Raw genomic sequence first — 13,462 nt, 5'->3', positions numbered from 1 at the left:
CGGTGCCACGTTGAAAGTCACTGAGCTCTTCAGTAAGGCCATTCTACTGTAAATGTTTGTCTATGGAGATTGCATGGCTATGTGATACATCTGTCAGCAACGGGTGTGGCTGAAATTGCCGAATCCATTCATTTGAAAAGGTTGTCCACATTTTGTCAAAACAGTTGAAGTCGGAAGTTTACATCCACCTTAGCCAAATACATTCACAATTCCTGATATTTAATCCAAGTAAAAATTCCCTGTCTTAGGTCAATTAGGATCACCACTTTATTTTAAGAATGTGAAATGTCAGAATAATAGTAGAGAGAATGATTTATTTCAGCTTTTATTTCTTTCATCACATTCCCAGTGGGTCAGAAGTTTACATACACTCAATTAGTATTTGGTAGCATTGCCTTTAAATTGTTTAACTTGGGTTAAACGTTTCAGGTAGCCTTTCACAAGCTTCCCACAATAAGTAGGGTGAATTTTGTCCCATTCCTCCTGACAGAGCTGGTGTAACTGAGTCAGGTTTGTAGGCCTCCTGACAGAGCTGGTGTAACTGAGTCAGGTTTGTAGGCCTCCTGACAGAGCTGGTGTAACTGAGTCAGGTTCGTAGGCCTCCTGACAGAGCTGGTGTAACTGAGTCAGGTTTGTAGGCCTCCTTGCTCGCACACACTTTTTCAGTTCTGCCTACAAGTTTTCTATAGAATTGAGGTCAGGACTTTGTGATGGCCACTCCAATACCTTGACTTTGTTGTCCTTAAGCCATTTTGCCACAATTGTCTGTAAACAATTGTTGGGAAAATTACTTGCTGTCATGCACAAAGTAAATGTCCTCACCGACTTGCCAAAACTGTAGTTCGTTAACAAGAAATTTGTGGAGTGGTTGAAAAACGAGTTCTAATGACTCCAACCTACGTGTATGTAAACTTCCATCTTCAACTATACAGTGCAACTAGAATCAGGCCACATACTATGCCTCCCTTCATACTCCCCACAGCTGCAGCTCTGTTCAGCTCATACTGTATGTGTCTAACCGGCCAAGTTTACCAATAGTGGCTGGCCATTCCAGCAGCATTGCCAGCGCTCTCTGCTCTGAAACAGAAATAGACCTGAACGTGGCATTACTATGCAGGCTGGCAGTTTCTAGGGAGAGGAATGAAGTGGAATGGAACTACATCTTGTCATTTATATATGCCAGAGGCAGAATTTCGAGTGTCAGCTTGAGTTACTGGGAAGAGGTTAGTAGTCGGGATTGTAGATAGTTTTGCTCTTGTTTAAAGTGTGTACGTTGTATAGAAACCCATCTATGGTCGGCTGCATCAGGAATATTTTCATTCAGAGCTTCGTCTCTGAAACAGGAAGGGAAGGAATTTCAGGTTGGGCTCTCTTCGGTGTACACCGGATTCATTCCGGACATGACTCTAAAAGTTTTGTAAGGCATGAAGGTCAACGTCTCCAAAGGCTCGGGGGACAGAGATAAAAATAAACACAGTGACAGAGTGGGCGTGTTGACGGAGCGCTGGCAGCACCCAGAGAGGACAGCCACGCAGGGCAGAGGACGTCTGTCACCAGTCTCACATGGCCCGTCATTAACGATGACCACTGAAAGCATTTAGAACACACACATAAAGGTGACCCCTGCCAACCCTGCTCCATCACTGATATACAGAGAGAGGGGGTGAAGAATGTGTGTGTGTGTGTGTGTGTGTGTGTGTGTGTGTGTGTGTGTGTGTGTGTGTGTGTGTGTGTGTGTGTGTGTGCGCCTGCTTCTACTTGTCAGTTGGTTAAACTCTATACATACTACACATGCTAAACATACTCTAAACATACTAATCATACTCTAAACATACTACACATACTTTAAACATACTAAACACATACTAAACATACTCTAAACATACTAAACATACTCTAAACATACTAAACATACTCTAAACATACTAAACATACTCTAAACATACTCAGTAGAATCCAGTTGTATCAGTCATTGGGTTGATTTCTGTGTATCAGTCATTGGGTTGATTTCTGTGTATCAGTCATTGGGTTGATTTCTGTGTATCAGTCATTGGGTTGATTTCTGTGTATCAGTCATTAGGTTGATTTCTGTGTATCAGTCATTGGGTTGATTTCTGTGTATCAGTCATTGGGTTGATTTCTGTGTATCAGTCATTAGGTTGATTTCTGTGTATCAGTCATTGGGTTGATTTCTGTGTATCAGTCATTGGGTTGATTTCTGTGTATCAGTCATTGGGTTGATTTCTGTGTATCAGTCATTAGGTTGATTTCTGTGTATCAGTCATTGGGTTGATTTCAGTGTCAATCACCATCTTTCTTGGTTTCATGTCATGCCTAATGAAAACCCCTGTAGTGGCAGCTCCAGGTCCAGTCCAGCTCATCTAACCAGGAGAGCAGAACCAATCAAAAGGCTGTGTACTCATCATTTATCTCGCTCCTTTCATCCTCTTTCACCAATTAGTGTAAATTAGGCCCGCTGTCCTTTAAGGAGTGCGAGCGAGCGAGGGAGGGAGAGAGCAAGAGAGAGAGAGCGAGCGAGCGAGGGAGAGAGCAAGAGAGAGAGCAAGAGAGAGCGAGCGAGCGAGCAAGTGAGGCAGTAGCATGGCTTCCACCTAGCACGATGATGCCAAATCTGCTCGGCTTGCATCAGGCCTGCTCACCTCATCTGTGTCCTAGCAACTGTAAACCTCTCAGCCCCTTGGATACGGTAGGTCTGTAAACGAGTGTGTTTCCAAACAAAACACAAGGAATATAAAGTGTGTCCTTAGAGGAATGGACGTGCGGAGAGATACGAGAACAATTGGTGGGTGTCAGTCCTTCATGATGTAACAACGGCCATGTGATTGGCTCATTAAGAGGCATGCCATGCATACTGACATTCAACTCTTTCAGGGCATATTCTTTGTCTTGAGTCTCTGAAGGAAGCTCTCTTCAGACACCGGTTCTGGACACTAAAATGAACAGACAACATCATTTTTTGAAAGAGGGAAACATAAATAGCCTATATTTGCCTGGCTGCTGTGTTTCCAAATGCATTAAATGCAGATTTCCCAGGAAGAGTCTGGGCCTCCCTCTCTCAGTGGATTCTGTGTCTGTGTCTGTGTCTGTGTCTGTGTCTGTGTCTGTGTCTGTGTCTGTGTCTGTGTGTGTGTCTTTGTCTGTGTCTGTGGCGGTGTCTGTGTCTGTGTCTGTGTCTGTGTCTGTGTCTGTGGCGGTGTCTGTGGCGGTGTCTGTGGCGGTGTCTGTGTCTGCAGTGGAGAGCTCAGAGGCCCAGTTTTGTTTGCTTGTAAAAAGCCACGACCACATTTCTTTCTGCAGTTTGTGCACACGCACAGGGGTCGGTTCTGCTCAGAGGTCCGGGCCAGCTGAGTATTGGCATGGCTCGAAAGGCTGGATCAGAACCGCTCAGACTGTAGAGCCCTGACCGGCGCAGAGGATATGAGGTGCTCTGTCTGCTGAGCGGTGGCCAATGCCTCCCTCTGTGTGCCTGAGTGCCACACCATGCGAACATAATCCCACAGGTAATGGGGGAGTTTCACCTCTGCACACAGACAGCCAGCCTCTACCCACGGCTGCGCAAAGTCAATGAGCCATCTCTCTCTCTCTCTCTCTCTCTCTCTCTCTCTCTCTCTCTCTCTCTCTCTCTCTCTCTCTCCCTCCCTCCCTCCCTCCCTCCCTCCCCCTCTCTCTCTATCCCTCCCTCCCTCCCTCCCTCCTGTGAGTGTGTCTTCAGCTTTGAAAAGGACAAGCATGTCAACGGAATATCACAGTGAATAAATATGTCCACAAGCATTGCAATTCCAAACAGTGAAACCCTATAATAAGGGTGAGGTCTAAATAAAACCACACTACCGCATAGCCTTGGCCACACAGCTCTCTATTCCTACCACACAGAGCCCTTAATACAGCACATTCAGCCAGCTCTCAATACCACTACAGTCTCCCGTAGAGAAACTGGCACACGGGACATAGTATCTGTGTGTAGATATTCCTACAGCATTCCTCCACACAGAGATCGGCCTTAGCTGTTATTATGTGACCACAGTAAGGCTCTTGATCGGCTCATCAAAGCCCCTTTGAGGTTTTCGCTCTCATTTCCCAGCCTGTGCCACTCCTGCAGTGGGCTCTCTCTCTCTCTCTCTCTCTCTCTCTCTCTCTCTCTCTCTCTCTCTCTCTCTCTCTCTCTCTCTCTCCCTCCCTCCTTCCCTACGGCTAACGCTATACGCCTCAGTATCGACCATGTCCACAGTCCTCAAAAGAGCATGGCTTGGGGAGCAGTCGGCTCTCTCTCTCTCTCTCTCTCTCTCTCTCTCTCTCTCTCTCTCTCTCTCTCTCTCTCTCTCTCTCTCTCTCTCTCTCTCTCTCTCTCTCTCTCTCTCTCTCTCTCTCTCAGCCTGGTGTGTGGAGCTAACAGCACAGCTCACTGCACCCCGCCATGCTACGATGACTCACAATCACCATGTCAGACCTGAACACTGCCTGAGACACCTCCTTCTAGACTATACATCATTACCTCACAAAACAAAATGCAAATACTAAATATTATGTGATGAAATCGATCATGGAGTACGGCTAGAGTAGGCGGTGAGTGTTCATATTCTTTCTAAGTACTTAATCTGGGTCATACATAAATAAATATGACATAATATAACAGCCAACATAATATGCACCCAGGCCCGTATTGATCCATTGTATGTCAAAGGCCAAGCTAATTATGATATATGTGCTTTTAACAATTTGCTTTGCCCTGTCAAGTATTTATGAATTTTAATGTCATTGGAGAGATAGGCTTAACGTTATGCCAGTCAACCATACCATTGACTAATAATAATAATATTTTCTAGTTCATTCCCAAACAGGTTAAATGCGCCAAGCCAATCTGATAACAGATGTACACTGGTGTAAATGTACACTGGTGTAAAGTACTTAAGTTAAAATACTATAAAGTACTTAAGTAAAAAATATCTTAAAAGTACTTATGTACTTGAAAGTATTAGCTCAGTTGGTAGAGCATAGTGCTTGCAATGCCGTAGTTGTGGGTTTGATTCCCACGTGAGACCAGTATGAAAATGTAAGTACTCCTTCACTGTAAGTTGCGCTGTATGAAATCACCTGCTTAAATGACTCAAAATGTAAATGTTTTTGTGGGTATCTATATTCTAGACAACTTTTACACATTCCTAAAGAAAATACGTACTTTTTTTTTTTTACTCCTAAACATTTTCCCTACACCAAAAAGTACATTTTGAATGCTCAGGCATGACAGAATTATGGTCCAATTCACGCACCTCTCATTACATTACATTACATTTACATTACATTTACATTACATTACATTTACATTACATTACATTACATTTACATTACATTTACATTACATTTACATTTAAGTCATTTAGCAGACGCTCTTATCCAGAGCGACTTACAAATTGGTGCATTCACCTTATGACATCCAGTAGAACAGTCACTTTACAATAGTGCATCTAAATCTTAAAGGGGGGTGAGAAGGATTACTTATCCTATCCTAGGTATTCCTTAAAGAGGTGGGGTTTCAGGTGTCTCCGGAAGGTGGTGATTGACTCCGCTGTCCTGGCGTCGTGAGGGAGTTTGTTCCACCATTGGGGGGCCAGAGCAGCGAACAGTTTTGACTGGGCTGAGCGGGAACTGTACTTCCTCAGTGGTAGGGAGGCGAGCAGGCCAGAGGTGGATGAACGCAGTGCCCTTGTTTGATAACGTATTGTCATCCCAGAATAGAGGGATGTAGTTTAATAAATAATTAATATAATTCACCAATACATTTCTTGATAGTCCCAGAAATATTGCTATCAGGTTGTAAATCTCAGCTGGCCTGGTACATTGTTTTCTGCCTCCATTTGGGATGCACTGTTCCAGTCTCAACGACTCAATATGCTGGACAAAAAGGGACGAATGTAACTAAGGCTGGGAATGTCAATACAATCCAACTAGCAAGGGCAATGATCACAAGTCAGTCATGGCTAATTGGCTAGCGTATCTATTTATGTAGCTATTTATTTACCAAGCTAAAAACACATTAGCTAGCTACCTGCTGGGAGGATGTCATGTCATTGGATGGGTAAGTGACCGACGTTCGTTTTTTTGGTGGCTACAACTAGAGATGCAGATGTCATTTGGTTAGCTAGCAAGAAATGTGAATCGCTTTGCTATAGTTAGCTAGCAAGAAATGTGAATCGCTTTGCTATAGTTAGCTAGCAAGAAATGTGAATCGCTTTGCTAGTTAGCTAGCAAGAAATGTGAATCGCTTTGCTAGTTAGCTAGCAAGAAATGTGAAGCGCTTTGCTAGCAAGAAATGTGAAGCGCTTTGCTATAGTTAGCTAGCAAGAAATGTGAATCGCTTTGCTAGTTAGCTAGCAAGAAATGTGAATCGCTTTGCTAGTTAGCTAGCAAGAAATGTGAATCGATTTGCTAGTTAGCTAGCAAGAAATGTGAAGCGCTTTGCTAGTTAGCTAGCAAGAAATGTGAATCGCTTTGCTAGTTAGCTAGCAAGAAATGTGAAGCGCTTTGCTAGCAAGAAATGTGAAGCGCTTTGCTATAGTTAGCTAGCAAGAAATGTGAAGCGCTTTGCTAGTTAGCTAGCAGGAAATGTGAAGCGCTTTGCTAGCAAGAAATGTGAAGCGCTTTGCTAGTTAGCTAGCAAGAAATGTGAATTGCTTTGCTAGTTAGCTAGCAAGAAATGTGAATCGCTTTGCTATAGTTAGCTAGCAAGAAATGTGAATCGCTTTGCTATAGTTAGCTAGCAAGAAATGTGAATCGCTTTGCTATAGTTAGCTAGCAAGAAATGTGAATCGCTTTGCTATAGTTAGCTAGCAAGAAATGTGAATCGCTTTGCTAGTTAGCTAGCAAGAAATGTGAATCGCTTTGCTAGTTAGCTAGCAAGAAATGTGAAGCGCTTTGCTAGCAAGAAATGTGAAGCGCTTTGCTATAGTTAGCTAGCAAGAAATGTGAATCGCTTTGCTAGTTAGCTAGCAAGAAATGTGAATCGCTTTGCTAGTTAGCTAGCAAGAAATGTGAATCGATTTGCTAGTTAGCTAGCAAGAAATGTGAAGCGCTTTGCTAGTTAGCTAGCAAGAAATGTGAATCGCTTTGCTAGTTAGCTAGCAAGAAATGTGAAGCGCTTTGCTAGCAAGAAATGTGAAGCGCTTTGCTATAGTTAGCTAGCAAGAAATGTGAAGCGCTTTGCTAGTTAGCTAGCAGGAAATGTGAAGCGCTTTGCTAGCAAGAAATGTGAAGCGCTTTGCTAGTTAGCTAGCAAGAAATGTGAATTGCTTTGCTAGTTAGCTAGCAAGAAATGTGAATCGCTTTGCTAGTTAGCTAGCAAGAAATGTGAAGCGCTTTGCTAGTTAGCTAGCAAGAAATGTGAATCACTTTGCTAGTTAGCTAGCAAGAAATGTGAAGCGCTTTGCTAGCAAGAAATGTGAAGCGCTTTGCTATAGTTAGCTAGCAAGAAATGTGAAGCGCTTTGCTAGTTAGCTAGCAAGAAATGTGAAGCGCTTTGCTAGCAAGAAATGTGAAGCGCTTTGCTATAGTTAGCTAGCAAGAAATGTGAAGCGCTTTGCTAGCAAGAAATGTGAAGCGCTTTGCTATAGTTAGCTAGCAAGAAATGTGAAGCTCTTTGCTAGTTAGCTCGCTAGCTATGCTGAACTTGAACAACTGTTATCCAGTCAGCATTTCCCTGGCGTTCCTAAATTCACTCTGGCTATCAACTCCGATTTCATAGCACTCTCATCTGTGTGCCAGAGGGCAGAATAACTGATGAATTTACGAACATGCAACACCTGTTGAATATGACCGATGTCAGTAAACATCTGCAAAAAAAAGTTATTAAATTGTTGCCGGCAGCACAGTTCGTCACTAACGATGTTGATAACATGGAAACAGTCTCACCAGCTCTGCTTAGGGCGATTAAAATGGTCAGAGTGAGTGAGGTGTTCTCTCATTTGTGTCTGGAAGTCTAGACTTTAGCAAGTTAGCTTGGGTGCTTGACTGCCGTTGTGAATAACGCTCAGATCAACCCTACTTCTTGGCCACCCTACTTCCAGTGTCAATACTGCGAAGGGGGAACTCAGACAATCTGACAATGCTCTGAATTTACAAATGACCCAGAGCACACACTGACACACTGGAGGCAATTTGCAAACGACCCAGAGCGCACACTGACACACTGGAGGCAATTTACGAACGCACCTTAAGTTGTCAATCAAATGTATTTGGCATCGATCAAATGGGTTCCCATTCAGTTGTCAAAATGTGGGTTGGGACAAGCATGTTTTGACAGGCAAACTGCAGAAGGACAAGCAGGCTACTATTCCCCATCGTTTATCAGTGCAATTTTGGCATTCCAACTAACTTAGCTGAAAAAGTTTGAGAGGGTCTATCTAATGTTCTCTTGTTAGATTTTTAGCTCATCTCGCTTTGGCTACCATTAGTTTTTGATCTTATTTTTGTTGATGGCCTACCTGTACATGGTTGTTTGATCAATTGGACTGTAAAGTTCCCAAATGTGAGATCTCTCCCGTTGGAATTTACATATTTGCAAAGATCCATTCAGGTGTATTTTGTGGCTTTTGGCGAATGTGTTCGTTCTAATGATGTAGACACGCTGTTGCTACTGCCTGTAAACACACAGTCCAGTTCATAGTGAATGATAGCAGGCCCTACTGCCTGTAAACACACAGTCCAGTTCATAGTGAATGATAACAGGCCCTACTGCCTGTAAACACACAGTCCAGTTCATAGTGAATGATAGCAGGCCCTACTGCCTGTAAACACACAGTCCAGTTCATAGTGAATGATAACAGGCCCTACTGCCTGTAAACACACAGTCCAGGTCATAGTGAACGATAACAGGCCCTACTGCCTGTAAACACACAGTCCAGTTCATAGTGAATGATAACAGGCCCTACTGCCTGTAAACACACAGTCCAGGTCATAGTGAACGATAACAGGCCCTACTGCCTGTAAACACACAGTCCAGTTCAAAGTGAATGATAACAGGCCCTACTGCCTGTAAACACACAGTCCAGTTCATAGTGAATGATAACAGGCCCTACTGCCTGTAAACACACAGTCCAGTTCATAGTGAATGATGACAGGCCCTACTGCCTGTTAACACACAGTCCAGGTCATAGTGAATGATAACAGGCCCTACTGCCTGTAAACACACAGTCCAGTTCATAGTGAATGATAACAGGCCCTACTGCCTGTAAACACACAGTCCAGTTCATAGTGAATGATAACAGGCCCTACTGCCTGTAAACACACAGTCCAGTTCATAGTGAATGATAACAGGCCCTACTGCCTGTAAACACACAGTCCAGTTCATAGTGAATGATAACAGGCCCTACTGCCTGTAAACACACAGTCCAGTTCATAGTGAATGATAACAGGCCCTACTGCCTGTAAACACACAGTCCAGTTCATAGTGAATGATAACAGCCCCTACTGCCTGGCCTACTGTAGCTCACTCTATATATCTATATATATAAACCACAGCTGCGTTCCCACTCTATATATCTATATATATAAACCACAGCTGCGTTCCCACTCTATATATCTATATATATAAACCACAGCTGCGTTCCCACTCTATATATCTATATATATAAACCACAGCTGCGTTCCCACTCTATATATTGCTATAGAATTTTCACAAATGCTTTACTGTATGTAGTTAAAAAAATATATATATATTTTACATTTATTTAACTAGGCAAGTCAGTTAAGAACAAATTCTTATTTGCAATGACGGCCTAGGAACAGTGGGTTAACTGCCTGTTCAGGGGCAGAACAACAGATTTGTACCTTGTCAGCTCGGGGATTTGAACTTGCAACCTTTCGGTTACTAGTCCAACGCTCTAACCACTAGGCAACGCTGCCGCCCCAAATGTTCCCAAACATTCTATGGATTTCTGAAAATGTGAAAATGACCAAAATGTACAAAAAATGTGATATTGTTTCTATGAACAGATTTTAATACGATTTCATGCTGCTAAAATGCTTTCAGTTCCAATTTTAATTTAACATTTATTTAACTAGGCAAGTCAGTTTAAAGAACAAACTATTATTTACAATGACGGCCTACACCAGATGATGCTGGGCCTATTGTGCGCTGCCCTATGGGATTCCCAATCATGGGCCGGTTGTGATGCAACCTGGATTCAAACCAGGGTGTCTGTAGTGACGGCTCTAGCACTGAGATGCAGTACCTTAGACCGCTGTGATACAGCCTGGAATCTAACCAGGGTCTGTAGTGACGCCTCTAGCACTGAGATGCAGTGCCTTAGTGATACAGCCTGGAATCTAACCAGGGTGTCTGTAGTGACGCCTCTAGCACTGAGATGCAGTGCCTTAGACCGCTGTGATGATGAGTATCAGAATGTAGTACTTTTTCCACCACTGTACTTAAGTACATTTAAAAGCAGCTACTTTTAGACTTTTACTCAAAAAGCATTTGACTGTGTGACTTTTACCGGAGTCAAGTATGACTTTTCCACCACTGCAGAGAGATAAGTGTATCACAATAACAAGGGGGCCTGCTGTACTGTACTGTACTGTATTGTATTGTACTGTATTGTACTGTATTGTACTGTATTGTACTGTATTGTATTGTACTGTACTGTATTGTATTGTATTGTACTGTATTGTACTGTACTGTACTGTGCTGTACTGTACTGTACTGTACTGTACTGTACTGTACTGTACTGTATTGTACTGTACTGTACTGTGCTGTACTGTACTGTACTGTACTGTACTGTACTGTACTGTACTGTACTGTACTGTACTGTACTGTACTGTACTGTACTGTACTGTACTGTACTGTACTGTACTGTACTGTACTGTACTGTATTGTATTGTACTGTACTGTACTGTGCTGTACTGTACTGTACTGTACTGTGCTGTACTGTATTGTACTGTATTGTATTGTACTGTACTGTATTGTATTGTATTGTACTGTATTGTACTGTACTGTACTGTACTGTACTGTACTGTATTGTACTGTATTGTACTGTATTGTATTGTACTGTACTGTACTGTGCTGTACTGTATTGTACTGTATTGTACTGTATTGTATTGTATTGTACTGTACTGTACTGTACTGTATTGTACTGTATTGTATTGTACTGTACTGTATTGTACTGTACTGTGCTGTACTGTACTGTACTGTACTGTGCTGTAATGTATTGTACTGTATTGTACTGTATTGTACTGTATTGTATTGTACTGTACTGTACTGTACTGTATTGTACTGTATTGTATTGTATTGTACTGTACTGTACTGTACTGTATTGTACTGTATTGTACTGTACTGTATTGTATTGTATTGTACTGTACTGTACTGTACTGTACTGTATTGTACTGTACTGTATTGTACTGTATTGTATTGTACTGTATTGTACTGTATTGTATTGTACTGTACTGTACTGTATTGTATTGTATTGTATTGTATTGTACTGTACTGTACTGTACTGTACTGCACTGTATTGTACTGTATTGTACTGTACTGTACTGTACTGTACTGTACTGTACTGTATTGTATTGTACTGTACTGCACTGTATTGTACTGTATTGTATTGTATTGTACTGTATTGTATTGTACTGTATTGTCTTGTACTGTACTGTATTGTATTGTACTGCACTGTATTGTATTGTACTGCACTGCATTGTATTGTATTGTACTGCACTGTATTGTACTGTATTGTATTGTACTGTTCTGTATTGTACTGTATTATATTGTATTGTACTGTATTGTACTGTATTGTATTGTGCTGTATTGTACTGTATTGTATTGTATTGTATTGTATTGTGCTGTATTGTACTGTATTGTGCTGTACTGTACTGTTCTGTATTGTTCTGTATTGTTCTGTATTGTACTGTATTGTACTGTATTATATTGTATTGTACTGTATTGTACTGTATTGTATTGTATTGTGCTGTATTGTACTGTATTGTATTGTATTGTATTGTATTGTGCTGTATTGTACTGTATTGTGCTGTACTGTACTGTTCTGTATTGTTCTGTATTGTACTGTATTGTTCTGTATTGTTCTGTATTGTACTGTATTGTACTGTATTATATTGTATTGTACTGTATTGTACTGTATTGTATTGTATTGTGCTGTATTGTACTGTATTGTATTGTATTGTATTGTATTGTGCTGTATTGTACTGTATTGTGCTGTACTGTACTGTTCTGTATTGTTCTGTATTGTTCTGTATTGTACTGTATTGTACTGTATTGTTCTGTACTGTTCTGTATTGTTCTGTATTGTACTGTATTGTACTGTATTGTACTGTATTGTTCTGTATTGTACTGTATTGTACTGTATTGTACTGTACTGTATTGTATTGTACTGTTCTGTATTGTACTGTACTGTTCTGTATTGTATTGTTCTGTATTGTTCTGTATTGTACTGTACTGTTCTGTATTGTTCTGTATTGTACTGTACTGTTCTGTATTGTTCTGTATTGTACTGTATTGTACTGTATTGTACTGTATTGTTCTGTACTGTTCTGTATTGTTCTGTATTGTTCTGTATTGTACTGTATTGTACTGTATTGTACTGTATTGTTCTGTATTGTACTGTATTGTACTGTATTGTACTGTACTGTATTGTATTGTACTGTTCTGTATTGTACTGTATTGTATTGTATTGTATTGTATTGTGCTGTATTGTACTGTATTGTACTGTATTGTACTGTATTGTTCTGTATTGTACTGTATTGTACTGTATTGTACTGTACTGTATTGTATTGTACTGTTCTGTATTGTACTGTATTGTATTGTATTGTATTGTATTGTTCTGTATTGTACTGTATTGTACTGTATTGTTCTGTATTGTTCTGTATTGTACTGTATTGTTCTGTATTGTACTGTATTGTACTGTATTGTACTGTATTGTACTGTATTGTAGCCTACCTATGAAGTAGGAGAGCAGCACGACCAGCAGGACGGCAGCAGCGATGGCCGACACGGCAGCACATTTCCAGCTGCAGTACTTGGAGGGTTTCTTCAGCTTGAAGGAGCTCCTAGAGAAGGTGTTTCTGGGTAGCAGCCGCGGCGGGGGGGAGTAGACGGTCCCAGATGTCAGCGGATACCCTGGAGACGAGCTGCTGAACAGGGGAGTGGTCCCGGACGGTGTTTTGAACAGGAAATGCCTACAGCGATGGAGAGAAAGAGAGGACACAGAGAGTTAGAATCAGCTGCTACGTGGTCTCTATTACCAATAGAATGTGTAAATTGCGTTGGAGTGAACAGTGGCTTTCTGAACATAATGAGACATCTGGAGCAATGAAGTGCTCCTCTACATTCCAGCAGCAATTATTCACCGGTCAATTACGTGCATTGATTTTTCTTATTCTTAAAACTTATTCACACTTCAAATTGGTCTTGAGACAACGAATTATAAAGATAAAAGCATACGGA

At 41.4% G+C, this 13,462-nt stretch overlaps 1 pseudogene; it reads right to left on the bottom strand.

Annotated features, from left to right (window-relative positions):
- LOC118371115 (teneurin-2-like) overlaps positions 1–13,462 on the bottom strand; it is a 474,921-nt pseudogene that overhangs the window by 112,090 nt on the left and 349,369 nt on the right.

Source organism: Oncorhynchus keta, chromosome 11, assembly GCF_023373465.1.
Source record: "Oncorhynchus keta strain PuntledgeMale-10-30-2019 chromosome 11, Oket_V2, whole genome shotgun sequence".
Classification (NCBI taxonomy): domain Eukaryota; kingdom Metazoa; phylum Chordata; class Actinopteri; order Salmoniformes; family Salmonidae; genus Oncorhynchus; species Oncorhynchus keta.
This window is presented reverse-complemented; position numbering and strand designations above follow the sequence as displayed.